Source organism: Anolis carolinensis, unplaced genomic scaffold (genome assembly GCF_035594765.1).
Source record: "Anolis carolinensis isolate JA03-04 unplaced genomic scaffold, rAnoCar3.1.pri scaffold_13, whole genome shotgun sequence".
Taxonomy (NCBI): domain Eukaryota; kingdom Metazoa; phylum Chordata; class Lepidosauria; order Squamata; family Dactyloidae; genus Anolis; species Anolis carolinensis.
In genome coordinates, this window is record NW_026943824.1 from 4,086,749 (window position 1) to 4,103,721 (window position 16,973).

Below are 16,973 nucleotides of genomic sequence, written 5' to 3' on the forward strand. Positions count from 1 at the left end.
CCAAGACCAACACATAGCTTACAACCTCTGAGGATGACTGCCATAGATGTGGGTGAAACGTCAGGAGAGAATGCTTCTGGAACATGGCCATACAGCTTGGAAAATTCACGGCAACCTAACCGATTTCTTGCTTTCCTAACAGGAAAACATCTCTTAGTTTCCAAAACTTTCCAAAACATCTCTTACTTTCCAAAACTTTCCAGAACATCTCTTACTTTCCAAAACTTTCCAAAACATCTCTTACTTTCCAAAACTTTCATGTCAACTCCCAGCATTCCCGATGGATGGAGCTTCTGGGAGCTGGTGACCAAAGCATTTGGAGGGTCAAAGTTTGCAAATGGTTGAATCTTATTACGGTATATACTCGAGTATAAACCTAGTTTTTCAGCCCCCTTTTTTAAGACTAAAAAAGCCCCCCTCGGCTTATACTCGGGTGAGAGTCCTGGTTGGCTTATATTTGGGTCAGCTTATACTCAAGAATATATGGTACATTTATTATTTTACTCTATTTATGATTACATGTATTATTTTCCTGTATTTATTATTATTATTATTACATGTATTATTTTACTCTATTATTATTAAAAGGATACATAAGCACATTTACATTGAAAAAGATGAGAATCGTGATTTGATCAGAGTTGGACAGTCTTATCTTAAATTTGAGTTTGATGTAAATATTCAAAAACATTTCAACTACAGATGCCTCAATTAATGTCATTTTATTGGTATCTATTTTTATTTCTGAAATTTACCACCCTCGGCTTATACTGGAGTCAACATTTTCCCAGGGTTTTTTTGTGGTAAAATTAGGTGATTCGGCTTATATTCGGGCCGGCTTATACTTGAGTATATACGGTACATTTATTATTTTATGGTATTTATTATTATTATTATTATTATTATTATTATTATTATTATTATTATTATTTTATTGTATGACACAGCAAACAAGATAGATATGCTGGATTTCGGCCTATGCTTGAGTATATAGAGTAATTGTGAATTGTTGCACATTTGGGTTTTAAACCTCTGCTCCTATCTCCGGTCTCTTTCCTCTCCCATTTGTCTGCGGTTTGCCCTCATTATCATCTCTTTAGCATATTCTAGCATGTTGTTTATTTACCATGTGGTCTGCCGCGCCGGTGACCTTTGCATGCTATGCCTCCGTCCCTCGAAGAATCTCATAAATAAATCAACTGACATCTCCTGCTCCATTTCCTGCCATGTAAGAGCCAGATTTCTACAGCAGTCGGACCCAAATCCCATTTGTCAAAGCGGAAGGTGGAAACGGCCTCCTCTTCGCAATACTCCTAATCATCTCTATATAGAAAAAGGTAATGAAATTTCGGCCTAGGACAAAACAACAAAACTACACATCCCAGAAACACTAAACTTGGCAGCACAACCCCTCATCCATGCCTCTACGTTCATACAACAAAAAGAAAAGAAAAATAAAGTCCTAATTAGAGGAATAATTGTTTTTATCCAATTGCTGCCAGTTAGAAGGCTAAGCTCCACCCACTTGGTCTCCTAGCAACCCACTCAGTCCAGGGGACAGGCAGAGTTAGGCCTCACTTAGGCCTATAAAATACAGATTATCAGATTTGAACTGGATTATATGGCAGTGTAGACTCAAGGCCCTTCCACACAGCTATATAACCCGTTTATAATGGACTTAATGTCAGGGGTAAACCTTGACCCTTTACCTTAACCACCACCAATTCCTCAATACTTTATTTCCCATACCACCAGACTTCGCCACAGCAACGCGTGGCTGGGCACAGCTAGTTATCTGTATGATAAAAGTGAAAATATGTATGTATGTTCACTGGGGTGTCCACTTACACAGACAAGCTCTCACTTCCACAAATAGATATAGCTCCCACTATATTATATAACATTTCAGGTTATAGTGAGCGCCGTGAACATGTCCAAGAGCCCTGCCAATGTTCTCCATAAACACCATACTGCCCACCGTACTGTTTTCACATATTAGATTTTCTGTTTTTCCTCCACCACAGACATCCCAGTGTTTCTGACTCTCTCCATTGGTGTGGAATTTGCATGACCCCGCCCACTGCCTCTCCCAGAACCCTTTCCTATTCGTTTCTATGGCACATAACAAACAGAGGAATTGAACACCATAGAATCATAGAATCACAGAATAGTAGAGTTGGAAGAGACCTCATGGGCCATCCAGTCCAACCAACTGAACAGACCGGAGAGCTCTGAGGAGAATTCACCATGATTTATAGAACCTGTAGGTACTGGGATGTACAGTTCACCTGCAATCTATGAACACTATGAACTCCACCAATGATCAACCTAGAACTAGGTTGGCACACAGAACCCTCATCACCAACAAAAAAAAATACTGGAGGTCTTTGGAGGGATTTGTAGGAGTTGTCGTTCACCCTTTTATCCATAGTTGTGATGTTGATATTATTGCCTTAATGTTATTGTATGACACAGCAAACAAGATAGACATGCTGGATTTTGTATCACAGAATCACAAGTCGAACACTTCCCAAGTGTCTAGGACTGTGTGATGTATTTTCTGATGATGCGTGCAGATCCCGGTCGGGTGGCCTTTTGCACCTGGCAGATCGTGATTTTGTCAATGTCTATTGTTTCCAAATGCTGGCTGAGATCTCTTGGCGTGACACCCAATGTGCCCATCACCACCGGGACCACCTGCACTGGTTTCTGCCAGAGTCTTTGAAGTTCAATCTTGAGGTCCTGAGTTTTTCCTGTTGTTTTTCGTCAATGCGACTGTCACCTGGGATGGCGACATCAATGATCCAAACCTTTTTCTTTTCCACAACTGTGATGTCTGGTGTGTTGTGTTCCAGAACTTTGTCAGTTTGGATTCGGAAGTCCCACAGTATCTTTGCGTGCTCATTTTCCAATACTTTTGCAGGTTTGTGATCCCACCAGTTCTTTACTGCTGGGAGGTGGTTCTTGAGGCATAAGTTCCAATGAATCATTTGGGCCACAGAGTTGTGCCTCTGTTTGTAGTCTGTCTGTGTGATTTTCTTACAGCAGCTGAGGAGATGATCCATGGTTTCATCAGCTTCCTTGCACAGTCTGCATTTTGGGTCATCAGCTGATTTTTCAATCTTGGCCTTGATTGCATTTGTTCTGATGTCTTGCTCCTGGGCTGCAAGGATCAGGCCTTCTGTCTCCTTCTTCAGGGTCCCATTCGTGAGCCAGAGCCAGGTCTTCTCCTTATCAGCTTTTCCTTCAATTTTGTCAAGGAACTTTCCATGCAGTGTTTTGTTGTGCCAGCTGTCAGCTCTAGTTTGTAGTGCGGTTTTCTTGTACTGGTTTTTTGTCTGCTGTGCTTTGAGGAGTTTCTGATTTTTGACTTCAATCAAAGCAGGTTCTTCACTTTGCTTTACATATATTATTATTATTAATAATAATTATTATTATTATTATTATTATTATTATTATTATTATTATTATTGTTATTATTACATTAAGAGTGTACTATGAACCCAAACAATGATGGATCTGGACCAAACTTGGCATGAAGCTGCAAGACCATTCTATGCTTGAATTCTGGCCATTTGCAAGAGTTCTTTCTTTCTCCCAGCCTGGACCTTCCACAGCTATATAAACCCCACTTGCCTAGTTTACATCAGACCTCACAACCTCTGAGGATGCCTACCATAGATGTGGGTGAAACATCAGGAGAGAATGCTTCTGGAACATCACCATGCAGCCTGGAAAACTCACAGCAACCCAGAGATTCTGGCCATGAAAGCCTTTGACAAGCTATTCATTGCAATGGCTTTCTCTTCCTTCGCTCAGCAAGTTTTCAGTGCCAAACCCAAGCCGGCTGGGGAGCTGCGCTGTCAGTTTTGCTTGCTCAGAAAATGAAGGAGATTAAAACAATGATGGGCGCAGAAATTATATACTAAATTTCAGCTTGAACACGATTTGTAACGGCTAAGCCCTTAAGCCCTGGAAGTTAGGATTTTAAGAACATATAATAAGTCGGGTTGGGTGGGGGGGGGGGGGGGGAGAGAAAATGCTGTAATAAAATGCAAAGCACCGCGTTACAGAGGTTTCTTGTTCTCAGCCAAAGGAAGCCGCCAGCGAACGATTTTCAAATATCGGTACCATTACATTCCGATTATATCCTGCTTTCCTCCCTTAAGGACTGCACAATGTCAACCATTACAGCTGGAAGTATTTTGATAATACTATAATATAATATACTAGCTTTGCCCGGCCACGCGTTGCTGTGGCTTATGGGAATCCTTTGTTGGCCAGGTGGAATAACAGTGAATAGCCTTGCAGTCTCAAAGCCTGGCTGTTTTCTGGAGTAGCTGGAGCTTTTTGTTGTATGAACGTAGAGGCATGGATGAGGGGTTGTGCTGCCAAGTTTAGTGTTTCTGGGATGTGTAGTTTTGTTGTTTTGTCCTAGGCCGAAATTTCATTACCCTTTTGTATATATAGAAGTATTAATATAATATAAGTATTTTGACATTCCAAAGGTTTCATAAGCTTGTACTCATGCATGGCTCAATGCTATGTGATCCTGGGAGTCGTAGTTTGGTGCGTCGTCCGCTATCTTTGGCCAAGAAGACTAAAGACCTTGTAAAACTAGAACTCCCATGAGCATGGAGTTATGGGATCCACAGTACAGATGCACCCAAATGTTGGCAATGCTCCACTGGCACTGGATTCAAACCATACAAGGTGCAAAATGGAAACAAATAGGTGTAATTTCTATTTGTAACGGATATAAAATGGTTCTAACCAATCTGGAAGACAAGGAATGATGTTAGAACAGGCATGGGCAAACTCCAGGTGTTTTGGACTTCAACTCCCACCATTCCTAATAGCATCAGGCTCCTTGCTTTTCCCCCTCAGTCACTTAATCGTTGAGTCTTCTCCAGTATGGTGCTTTGGAAAGAGTTGGAATTTGGCTCCCAAGAGTCCAGTTTTCCTAGCCAATTGTAAATTCTCCCTAAAAGGAAGAATTTCTTCTATTTGCTATTGGAATCCTCGGGTTTGGGTGCATCGGAAAATAAGCTCCATATCCTTATTTGAGGCAACAATGATGTCACTATCAGGTGGAATCAGGTGTCAAGCAGGGGTGTGTTATTTCCCCCACCTTATTTTCCATCTTCATCGCTATGATACTTCACCTTGTTGATGGGAAGCTTCCCACCAGAGTGGAAATCATCTATCGGACAGATGGCAAGTTATTTAACCTCAGCAGACAGAGAGCCAAAACCAAGGTCACCACAACATCTGTTATAGAACTCCAATATGCCATCCAACTCCTGCTTAAACTCCAATATGCCGATGACAGCGTAGTCGGTGCGCACTCAGAAGAAGGCCTACAAGCCACTCTAAACACCTTCGCAGAAGCATACGAGAAGCTTGGCCTCTCACTGAACATCGAGAAAACCAAAGTGTTCTTCCAACAGGCACCAGCTAATCCCTCTGCAAAGCCAGGAATACAGCTTAACGGTGTCACATTAGAAAACATTGACCATTTCCACTACCTTGGCAGCCACCTCTCCACAAAAGTCAACATCAACACTGAAATACAACACCGCCTGAGCTCTGCAAGTGCAGCATTTTCCCGAATGAAGCAGAGTGTGTTTGATGACTGGGACACTCGTAGAGATACCAAGGTGCTTGTTTATAAAGCCATTCCCCTCCCAACCCTGCTCTATGCCTGCGAAACATGGACGGTCTACAGAAGACACTGAAATACAACACTGCCTGAGCTCTGTGAGCGCAGCATTCTTCCGAATGAAGCAGAGAGTGTTTGATGACCGGGACACCCATCGAGATACCAAGGTGCTTGTTTATAAAGCCATTCCCCTCCCAACCCTGCTCTACGCCTGCAAAACGTGGACAGTCTACAGACGACACTGAAATACAACACCGCCTGAGCTCTGCGAGCGCAGCATTCTTCCGAATGAAGCAGAGAGTGTTTGATGACCGGGACACCCATCGAGATACCAAGGTGCTTGTTTATAAAGCCATTCCCCTCCCAACCCTGCTCTACGCCTGCGAAACGTGGACAGTCTACAGACGACACTGAAATACAACACCGCCTGAGCTCTGCGAGCGCAGCATTCTTCCGAATGAAGCAGAGAGTGTTTGATGACCGGGACACCCATAGAGAGACCAAGGTGCTTGTTTGTAAAGTCATTCCCCTCCCAACCCTGCTCTATGCCTGCAAAACGTGGACAGTCTAGATGTCACACTCAACTCCTGGAGCGTTTCCATCAGCGTTGCCTCAGAAAAATCCTGCAAATCTTTTGGGAAGACAGGCGGACAAATGTCAGCGTGCTTGAGGAAGAAAAAACCACCAGCATTGAAGTGATGCTCCTACGCCATCAACTCCGCTGGACTGGCCACGTTGTCCGAATGCCCAAAGATCACCGTCTCCCAAAGCAGTTACTCTACTCCGAACTCAAGAACGGGAAACGTAATGTTGGTGGGCAGGAAAAGAGATTGAAAGATGGTCTCAAAGCTGTGGCATAGACACTGAGAACTGGGAAGCCCTGGCCCTTGAGCGCTCTAATTGGAGGTCAGCTGTGACCAGCAGTGCTGCGGAGTTCGAAGAGGCACGAATGGAGGGCTTAAGGGAGAAACGTGCGAAGAGGAAGGCCCATCAAGCCAACCCTGACCGGGACCACCTTCCGTCTGGAAACCAATGTCCTCACTGCGGGAGAACATGCGGATCAAGAATAGGTCTCTTCAGCCACCTACGGACCCACCCCCAAGACCCTATAACTGGAAGACCATCATTCTCGGCCTATGAGGGATCGCCTAAGTAAGTAACTAAGGAGGCCATCAAGGACACCGCTAACCAAAATGTAACTCAGCAATCTGTTGCACATGAAACTATAGGATCTGAGAGTTGTAGGACACCACAAAGGTCATCTAGTCCAACGCCCTGCCGTGAAAGATCTCCTCTTTCTTCTTATGGACCAGTCTAAGGTGGTCCATTCCACAACTGGACAGCTCTTATAGTTAGGAAGTTCTCCCTAATGTTTAGGAGGAATCTCTTTTACTGCTATTGGAATCCTCGGGTTCGGGTGCATCAGAAAACAAGCTCCATATCCTTATTTGAGACAAGAATGTCACAATCCATCTTCCTTTTGCCAAATGAACCCCACACATTTGGTCACCTAGGGCACCATCCACATGGCAGAATGATAGCGGTTCAGCACCATTTTAACTGCCATAGCTCCATAATAATAATAATAATAATAATAATAATAATAATAATAATAATAATAATGATAATAATTTTATTCTTATACCCCGCCCCATCTCCCCGAAGGGACTCGGGGCGGCTTACATGGGGCCAAGCCGAAATAGAACAATAAAAACAAGACAAGAAACCAATAATCAAACCATAAAAACAAGTCATAAAAACCACATGCAAGATAAAATGTTAAAATCATGGATAAGGTTCAAAGAATCTAGGCCAAAGTGCTAAGAGTGCAAATAAATCATAGCTCCATCTATGGAATCCTTTGATGTGCAATATGCTGGGGCCTTGGAGAAGGGTAAATATCCCAGAAAATCAAACTGCAATCCTCTGTAATCTGGATACTGCTTTGGTTAAACTTCTCCAGACATATTCAAGCTGAGTAGTCCAGAAGCAGATGGAGCATTCGAGGTGAGGTCTGGCTCAATGGCTACAACGGAGCTGAATTTTCCACCTGGTTTTCTGGCTGTTTATCTGCTCCGTGGCATCCGCTTTTCTTTTCTTTTTTCACCCGCATCCGCCGTTTGCTTACCGACATTTAGCGAAGCCTTCCACCCAACGCATAATTTGTGCACTTGGATTACACTGTAACTGCCATAGCTCAATGCTATGGAATCTCAGGAGTTATAGTTTTGAAAGGCCTTGGTGCCCCACCAAACTACAAATCCCAGGATTCCACAGCATTGAGCCATGGCAGTTAAAGGTGTTTCAAAGTACAGTAGAGTCTCACTTATCCAACATTCGCTTATCCAACGTTCTGGATTATCCAATGCATTTTTGTAGTCGGTGTTTTCAATACATTGTGATATTTTGGTGCTAAATTCGTAAATACAGTAATTGCTACGTAGCATTACTGCGTATTGAACTACCTTTTCTGTCAGATTTGTTGTATAACATGATGTTTTGGTGCTTAATTTGTAAAATCATAACCTAATTTGATGCTTAATAGGCTTCTCCTTAATCTCTCCTTATTATCCAAGATATTCGCTTATCCAACGTTCTGCTGGCCCGTTTATGTTGGATAAGTGAGACTCTACTGTACATTAATCCTACAGTATAGATTTTTGTGTGTGTCAGGAACGACTTGAGAAACGGCAAGTCGCTTCTGGAGTGAGAGAATTGGCCGTCTGCAAGGACGTTGCCCAGGGGACATTGCCCGGATGTTTGGATGTTTTTACCATCCTTGTGGGAGGCTTCTCTCATGTCCCCGCATGGAGCTGGAGCTGACAGAGGGAGCTCATCCGCGCTCTCCCCGGGTGGGATTCGAACCTGGCAGCCTTCAGGTCAGCAACCCAACCTTCAAGTCACAAGCCTTTAACCAAACTGTGTATCCAACTCTGGGGGTTGGTGGTCATCTCCTAAGCCAGTTTACTGGCTGTTAGGAATGGTGGGAGTTGAAGTCCAAAACACCTGAAGGGCTGAAGTGTAGATGCATCCACGGATGCTACAAGGACACCAATTCTGCAAGGATCAGATCTCTTGAAGGACCCGGGAGGATCCTGAATGCGGCAAGAGCAGAGAGAATGTAATTCTCACAGCAAGTGGGGTGAAAAAAACACAAATGAGTACACGGTAAGCATAAATAGGACGCTCTCGGCTCCATTAGCGAGGAGCTGCCTGATCCATCAATACCTCATTATTTTCAGTATAGGGAAAATGTCAGCACTTCACAAATTTGGACAGCTCCATTGCTCTCTGCAGAAATATCATTCGGCGGCACCTTTATGTGTGCCATCAGAGTTGCCCAGGCACCTTAATAAACTTTATTTTTATATCCCGTCCCATCTCCCCGAAGGGACTCGGGACGGCTCACAACAGGGACAAGCCCAAAACAACGACACAACATACTTGACAAAAACTTAAAACATTTCAACGATACACAAAATAAAATAAAACGGCAAGCCCTGGAGACTAGGATGCAGAACAATGGCTCCGAACTACAGGAAAGGAGATTCCACCTGAACATTAGGAAGAACTTCCTAACAGCAAGAGCTGTTCAGCAGTGGAACTTGTCAGGGGATGATAGGGTGCAGAGTGAATTCCAAAAATCATCATCCCGGTCTCACCTCCTTCTCCAGACTGTATTCCCATGCAGAGAATTAGCACTGGTCAAGAAATACTCCAGCAGGCAAAGTCCAACTGTTGATTAACTTTATTTACATGTCTATTTACAGTTTGCATTTCTCGGCTTCAGAGCATAGCTTTCATAGTCCATCTTCAGCGAAAGCTCAAGCCGAACTCCACAGATAAGATAAGAACACATTCCTCTGTCCGGAGGAAGTTCCAACCCTCAAAGGCAGGAAATCATGCCTGATAGGTCATAGCAATCACAGCAGGCTGTCAGTCAAAACTAGCCTGCTGTTAACCATTTCATCACTGAAAAATACACACTCCTGCTCATCAGCAGTAAACACTTGATTTACATTTCAAAATACAACCATACTCCAACAGAACTCTCTGCCCCGGAGTGTGGTGGAGACTCCTTCTTTGGAGGCTTTGAAACAAAAGCTGGATGGCCATCTATCGAGGATGCTTTGAATGAGATTTCCCTGCTTCTTGGCTGAATGGCATTGGACTGAATGGCCCACGAGATATATGATTCTCACACTGAAGTTCTCCAAGTGTTTTCAACACGCCTTTAGCCCTTCTTATTGATTTTCATATCTCCAAAAACCAACGAGGCCACTGCCTTCGATATCGCGTCAACTGGACCATCCTGCCACAAAAATCCATTGATCACATTTTCAAACACAGCATTTAGCGTCCATTCAAATAGCGACATCTCGCTTTGGATCACTTGCCAAAACGGCCGGGCGGCTCGCAGATAATTTAACCGGTGGGACAGTTAATCCCTTTTATTCATCATCTTGCTGTGGTCAAATGACAGCTCCTAGGCTATGCATCACGTAGCTTTGCTGGGATTAAATATCACAACAGTCAATGTTGATATTCATCGCGCCATGCTTTTCGATCGCTTTCCTAAGCAATGCCGAGGTATTGTCTTACGGTGAATCATTAGCGACGTCAAGTGCAACGGCAACACAAGAAGACTCCCGGGACCATTTGTATCATCGCTGGACAAGGATATCGGATTGTAGAAATGGCATTGACATCATGTGCTTACAAGTTCATGACATAACATGAACAAAACCCCAGATTCAGATAAAGCGCTTGGGAAAAGTAACTTCTGAGGGATCTCTCAGAATCTCCATGTTAGGATAGCCACTGACCATGGATGTTATAACCCAGGCGTGGGCAAAGTTGGGTCCTCTAGGTGTTTTGGACTTTAACTCCCATCATTCCTAACAGCCTCAGGCCTTTCCTTTTCCCCCTCAGCCACTTAAGCGCTTTTGTCAATAGAAAGTATCCCATAAGTCTTAATTCCTTGAGAATGAATAGAAAGTATCCCATGTCAATGTCCTGATTTGTCAACAGAAAGTATCCCATAAATGTCAGCTTCCTAAAGTGTCAACAGAAAGTATCCCATAAGTGTTAATTCCTTGAGAATGAATAGAAAGTATCCCATGTCAGTGTCCTGGTTTGTCAACAGAAGGTATCCCATAAACGTGAGCTTCCTAAAGTGTCAAACAGAAAGTATCTCATAAGCATCAACTTCCTAAAGTGTCAACAGAAAGTATCCCATAAGTGTTAATTCCTTGAGAATGAATAGGAAGTATCCCATGTCAGTGTCCTGGTTTGTCAACAGAAGGTATCCCATAAACGTGAGCTTCCTAAAGTGTCAAACAGAAAGTATCTCATAAGCATCAACTTCCTAAAGTGTCAACAGAAAGTATCCCATAAGTGTTAATTCCTTGAGAATGAATAGAAAGTATCCCATGTCAGTGTCCTGGTTTGTCAACAGAAGGTATCCCATAAACGTGAGCTTCCTAAAGTGTCAAACAGAAAGTATCTCATAAGCATCAACTTCCTAAAGTGTCAACAGAAAGTATCCCATAAGTGTTAATTCCTTGAGAATGAATAGGAAGTATCCCATGTCAGTGTCCTGGTTTGTCAACAGAAGGTATCCCATAAACGTGAGCTTCCTAAAGTGTCAAACAGAAAGTATCTCATAAGCATCAACTTCCTAAAGTGTCAACAGAAAGTATCCCATAAGTGTTAATTCCTTGAGAATGAATAGAAAGTATCCCATGTCAGTGTCCTGGTTTGTCAACAGAAGGTATCCCATAAACGTGAGCTTCCTAAAGTGTCAAACAGAAAGTATCTCATAAGCATCAACTTCCTAAAGTGTCAACAGAAAGTATCCCATAAGTGTTAATTCCTTGAGAATGAATAGAAAGTATCCCATGTCAGTGTCCTGGTTTGTCAACAGAAGGTATCCCATAAACGTGAGCTTCCTAAAGTGTCAAACAGAAAGTATCTCATAAGCATCAACTTCCTAAAGTGTCAACAGAAAGTATCCCATAAGTGTTAATTCCTTGAGAATGAATAGGAAGTATCCCATGTCAACGTCCTGATTTGTCAACAGAAAGTATCCCATAAATGTCAGCTTCCTAAAGTGTCAACAGAAAGTATCCCATAAGTGTTAATTCCTCGAGAATGAATAGAAAGTATCCCATGTCAGTGTCCTGGTTTGTCAACAGAAGGTATCCCATAAACGTGAGCTTCCTAAAGTGTCAAACAGAAAGTATCTCATAAGCATCAACTTCCTAAAGTGTCAACAGAAAGTATCCCATAAGTGTTAATTCCTTGAGAATGAATAGAAAGTATCCCATGTCAGTGTCCTGGTTTGTCAACATAAGGTATCCCATAAATGTCAGCTTCCTAAAGTGTCAACAGAAAGTATCCCATAAGTGTTAATTCCTTGAGAATGAACAGAAAGTATCCCATGTCAACGTCCTGATTTGTCAACAGAAAGTATCCCATAAATGTCAGCTTCCTAAAGTGTCAACAGAAAGTATCCCATAAGTGTTAATTCCTTGAGGATGAATAGAAAGTATCCCATGTCAGTGTCCTGATTTTAGGAGCCTTCTGGGAGGAGGTCTTGCTGCAATTATATTTGTTATTAGTTGATCAGACAGAGCTGGAAAGAGTTGCTTTTGGGCACTACAGTTTCCCAAGGAATAGTGACTTCAAGTATTGACTGCTTATTTGTTTCCTTTTCCATTCCTTAAACATGTTACATTTAAATTTCAGCTCATCTAAAAGTTTGTATACACCCATCTTGGTTTCTTTAGAGCAGGCCTGGGCAAATTTTGGCCCTCCCTCCAGGTGTTTTGGATTTTAATTCCTAACAGCGGGTAGGTCCAAAACAAATGAAGAAAGAGCCAAAGTTTGCCCAGACCTGCTTTAGTTATTGGTTATAATAATAATAATAATAATAATAATAATAATAATAATAATAATAATAATAACAACTTTATTTTTATATCCTGCCCCATCTCCCCAGATAGACTCGATTGTTGTTGAGTTTATGCTTTTATGATTTTACAATTCAATGTATCTTACATTGTTGTATTTTATTGGTTCATTACTAGGCTTGGTCCCCATGTAAGCCGCCCTGAGTCTCTTCGGGGAGATGGGGCGGGATATAAGAATTAAGTTGTTGTTGTTGTTGTTGTCGTTGTTATTATTATTGTCAACAGAAGGTATCCCATAAATGTCAGCTTCCTAAAGTGTCAATAGAAAGTATCTCGTAAGTGTCAACATCCTAGGCCAGGGGTCCCCAAACTTTTTAAGCCAAGGGCCGGTCCACAATCCTTCAGACTGTTGAGGAGCCGGATTATCATTTGAAAAAAAATACAATCAAATTCCGATGCACACTGTACATGTCTAATTTGTAGTGCAAAAACAACAACAACAAGAACAACAACAAGAACAATGAAAGAACAATACAATATTTAAAAATAAAAACAATTTTAACCAACAAACATTTATCAGGATTTCAATGGGAAGTGTGGTCCTGCTTCTGGCTAATGAGATAGTCAAGTTAATTAGGGTTGTTGTTGTTGTTGTTGTTGTTGTTGTTGTTGTTGTTGTTGTGTGCCTTCAAGTCATTTCAGACTTTGGGCAAGCCTAAGTCTAAAATTTATTTATTTATTATTTATTTATTTACTGCATTTATTTACTACATTTGTATCACACCCTTCTCACCCCAAAGGGGACTCAGAGTGGCTTACAAATTATATGTACATACAATATGTTATATTATTAGCATAGCACAATATTAGCATTATATATTACTACAGTAGAGTCTCACTTATCCAACACTCGCTTATCCAACGTGCTGGATTATCCAACGCATTTCTGTAGTCAATGTTTTCAATACATCATGATATTTTGGTGCTAAATTCGTAAATAGAGTAATTACTACATAGCATTACTGCGTATTGAACTACTTTTTCTGCCAAATTTGTTGTCTAACATGATGTTTTGGTGCTTCATTTGTAAAATCATAACCTAATTTGATGTTTAATAGGCTTTTCCTTAATGCCTCCTTATTATCCAACATAGAATCATAGAATCATAGAATAGTAGAGTTGGAAGAGACCACATGGGCCATCCAGTCCAACCCCCTGCAAGAAGCAGGAAATCGCATTCAAAGCACCCCCGACAGATGGCCATCCAGCCTCTGTTTAAAAGCCTCCAAGGAAGGAGCCTCCACCACGGCCCCGGGGAGAGAGTTCCACTGTCGAACAGCCCTTCTCACAGTGAGGAAGTTCTTCCTAATGTTCAGGTGGAATCTCCTTTCCTGTAGTTTGAAGCCATTGTTCCGTGTCCTAGTCTGCAGGGCAGCAGAAAACAAGCTCCCTCCCTCCTCCCTATGACTTCCCTTCACGTATTTGTACATGGCTATCATGTCTCCTCTCAGCCTTCTCTTCTGCAGGCTAAACATGCCCAGTTCTTTAAGCCTCTCCTCATAGGGTTTGTTCTCCAGACCTTTGATCATTTTAGTTGCCCTCCTCTGGACACATTCCAGCTTGTCAACATCTCCCTTCAACTGTGGTGCCCAAAACTGGACACAGTATTCCAGGTGTGGTCTGACCAAGGCAGAATAGAAAGAGGGGGAGCAGGACTTCCCTGGATCTAGACGCTATTCCCCTATTGATGCAGGCCAGAATCCCATTGGCTTTTTTAGCAGCCGCATCACATTGTTGGCTCATGTTCACCTTCCTCTCCACGAGGACTCCAAGGTCTTTTTCGCACACACTGCTGTCAAGCCAGGCGTCCCCCATTCTGTATCTTTGATTTCCATTTTTTCTGCCGAAGTGAATTATCCTGCATTTGTCCCTGTTGAACTTCATTTTGTTAGTTTCGGCCCATCTCTCTAGTCTGTCAAGATCGTTTTGAATTCTGCTCCTGTCTTCTGGAGTGTTGGCTCTCCCTCCCAGTTTGGTGTCGTCTGCAAACTTGATGATCGTGCCTTCTAACCCTTCGTCTAAGTCGTTAATAAAGATGTTGAACAGAACCGGGCCCAGGACGGAGCCCTGCGGCACTCCACTTGTCACTTCTTTCCATGATGAAGACGACGCATTGGTGAGCACCCTTTGGGTTCGTTCGCTTAGCCAATTACAGATCCACCTCACCGTAGTTTTGTCTAGCCTACATTTTACTAGTTTGTTTGCCAGAAGGTCGTGGGGGACTTTGTCGAAGGCCTTACTGAAATCCAGTTATTCATATTCACTTATCCAACATTCTGCTGGCCCATTTAGCTTGGATAAGTGAGACTCTACTGTAATATAATATATTGTATGTACATACAGCTGCTCTGAGTCCCCTTTGGGGTGAGAAGGGCGGGATATAATTGTAAGAAATAAATGTAGTAAATGAATAAATAAATAATTTTAGACTTAGGCCCAAAGTCTGAAATGACTTGAAGGCACACAACAACAACAACAATCCTAATTAATTTGACTCTCTCATTGGCCAGAAGCAGGCCCACACTTTCCATTGAAATCCTGATAGGTTTATGTTGGTTACAATTGTTTTCATTTTTAAATATTGTATTGTTCTTTCATTGTTGTTGTTGTTTTGCACTACAAATAAGACACGTGCAGTGTGTTCGTTTTTTCCCCAAATGATAATTCGGCCCCTCGACAATCTGAAGGATTGTGGACCGGCCCTCTGCTTTAAAAGTTGGAGGACCCCTGTCCTAGACTGTCGAAAGGAAGGATGCTGCAAGTGTCAACTTTCCACAAACTTCCTGTCTAGGGAAAATGTTTTGGGCACAAAAAGGCTCTGGAACCTCTCTTTCCCATCTCTGGAATATCCAAGGATGCCAAAGAGAGAAAAGAGAAGGAAGTGGAAGGAGCAAAGAGCACAAATTCTGGACTCGACAGCCTTTGGCATGAATCATATCTTAAAGATGGCTGTGCCATCTAAACGCATGGCTTTCCTTTTTTGGGAAAGGAGAGGAATACGTATACGAATACGAAGCTGAGAATCACGGCATGCAGCTCTGGGAGGAGGACACATGTGGTCCTAATGCCTGGCCGCAGGTCTGGGATTTCTCTCCAACGCCAACTCTTTTGGATGGCTTTAAATGCAGAGTACACACAGCAAACGGGGGCGACTGTGGCATCTCTTAAAGCCGATTGCAAGGTGTGCCTTAAGGCCATGGAAGGAAAATCCCTTTGGCTGGAAGAGCATTTGAAGAGTGAGCTATGAGAAGAGAGAGAAACACAGACTACGTCACTGAGTCCAAGGACTTCATCACACTCGAGCATCTCTACCAGGGCAACAACATATGGGCAAACTTGGGCCCTTCTTCCAGGTGTTTTGGACTTCAACTCAAAAAATCACAATGGTCTCCCTGTATCTGAAATCTGCCTCCAAAACTCGTATAGTTTGGGAGCTTTCGCCTGGCATTTGCAGCCACCGAAGCTCTTCAGAAAATTCATTTTTCGGGGAGGAACATTTCAGTTCATCTCCAGCTGCTACTGATCTGGAAAATAATTCATGAATTTCTAGCCTGGCGCAGAGATATAGGTGGAGTTTTCAGAAACGCAGCACCGTTCGAGATAAGCTGAGCATCATTGGCTCCCCAGAATCCCAAAACTTCAGCAAGAACGAAAAGAATTCGATTACGAAAAGAAATCTCAAGCTTCAACCCGACACTTAAACTGCTCAAGATTACAGAACAACCTTTGCAAGATATCAAAAAAGGAGAATATATATACCGTATGTACTTGAGTATAAGCCAACCCGGATATAAGCCGAGGCACATAATTTTACCACAAAAAAAACTGGGAAAACATCAACTCCAGTATAAGCCGAGATACCAATAAAATTACATTACCGTATATACTCGAGTATAAGCCGACCCGGATAGAAGCCGAGGCACCTAATTTTACCACAAAAAAACTGGGAAAACATCAACTCCAGTATAAGCCGAGATACCAATAAAATTACATTACCGTATATACTCGAGTATAAGCCGACCCGGATAGAAGCCGAGGCACCTAATTTTACCACAAAAAAACTGGGAAAACATCAACTCCAGTATAAGCCGAGATACCAATAAAATTACATTACCGTATAGACTCGAGTATAAGCCAACCCGAATATAAGCCGAGGCACCTAATTTTACCACAAAAAAAAAAACTGGGAAAACATCAACTCCAGTATAAGCCGAGATACCAATAAAATTACATTACCGTATATACTCGAGTATAAGCCGACCCGAATATAAGCCGAGGCACCTAATTTTACCACAAAAAAAAAACTGGGAAAACATCAACTCCAGTATAAGCCGAGA

The 16,973-nt window shown here is 42.4% G+C and overlaps 1 protein-coding gene across 5 annotated transcripts in view; it reads right to left on the bottom strand.

The window, feature by feature from the left end:
* Positions 1-16,973, bottom strand: part of elfn1 (extracellular leucine rich repeat and fibronectin type III domain containing 1) — a 364,525-nt gene that overhangs the window by 151,930 nt on the left and 195,622 nt on the right. The window lies entirely within an intron of this gene.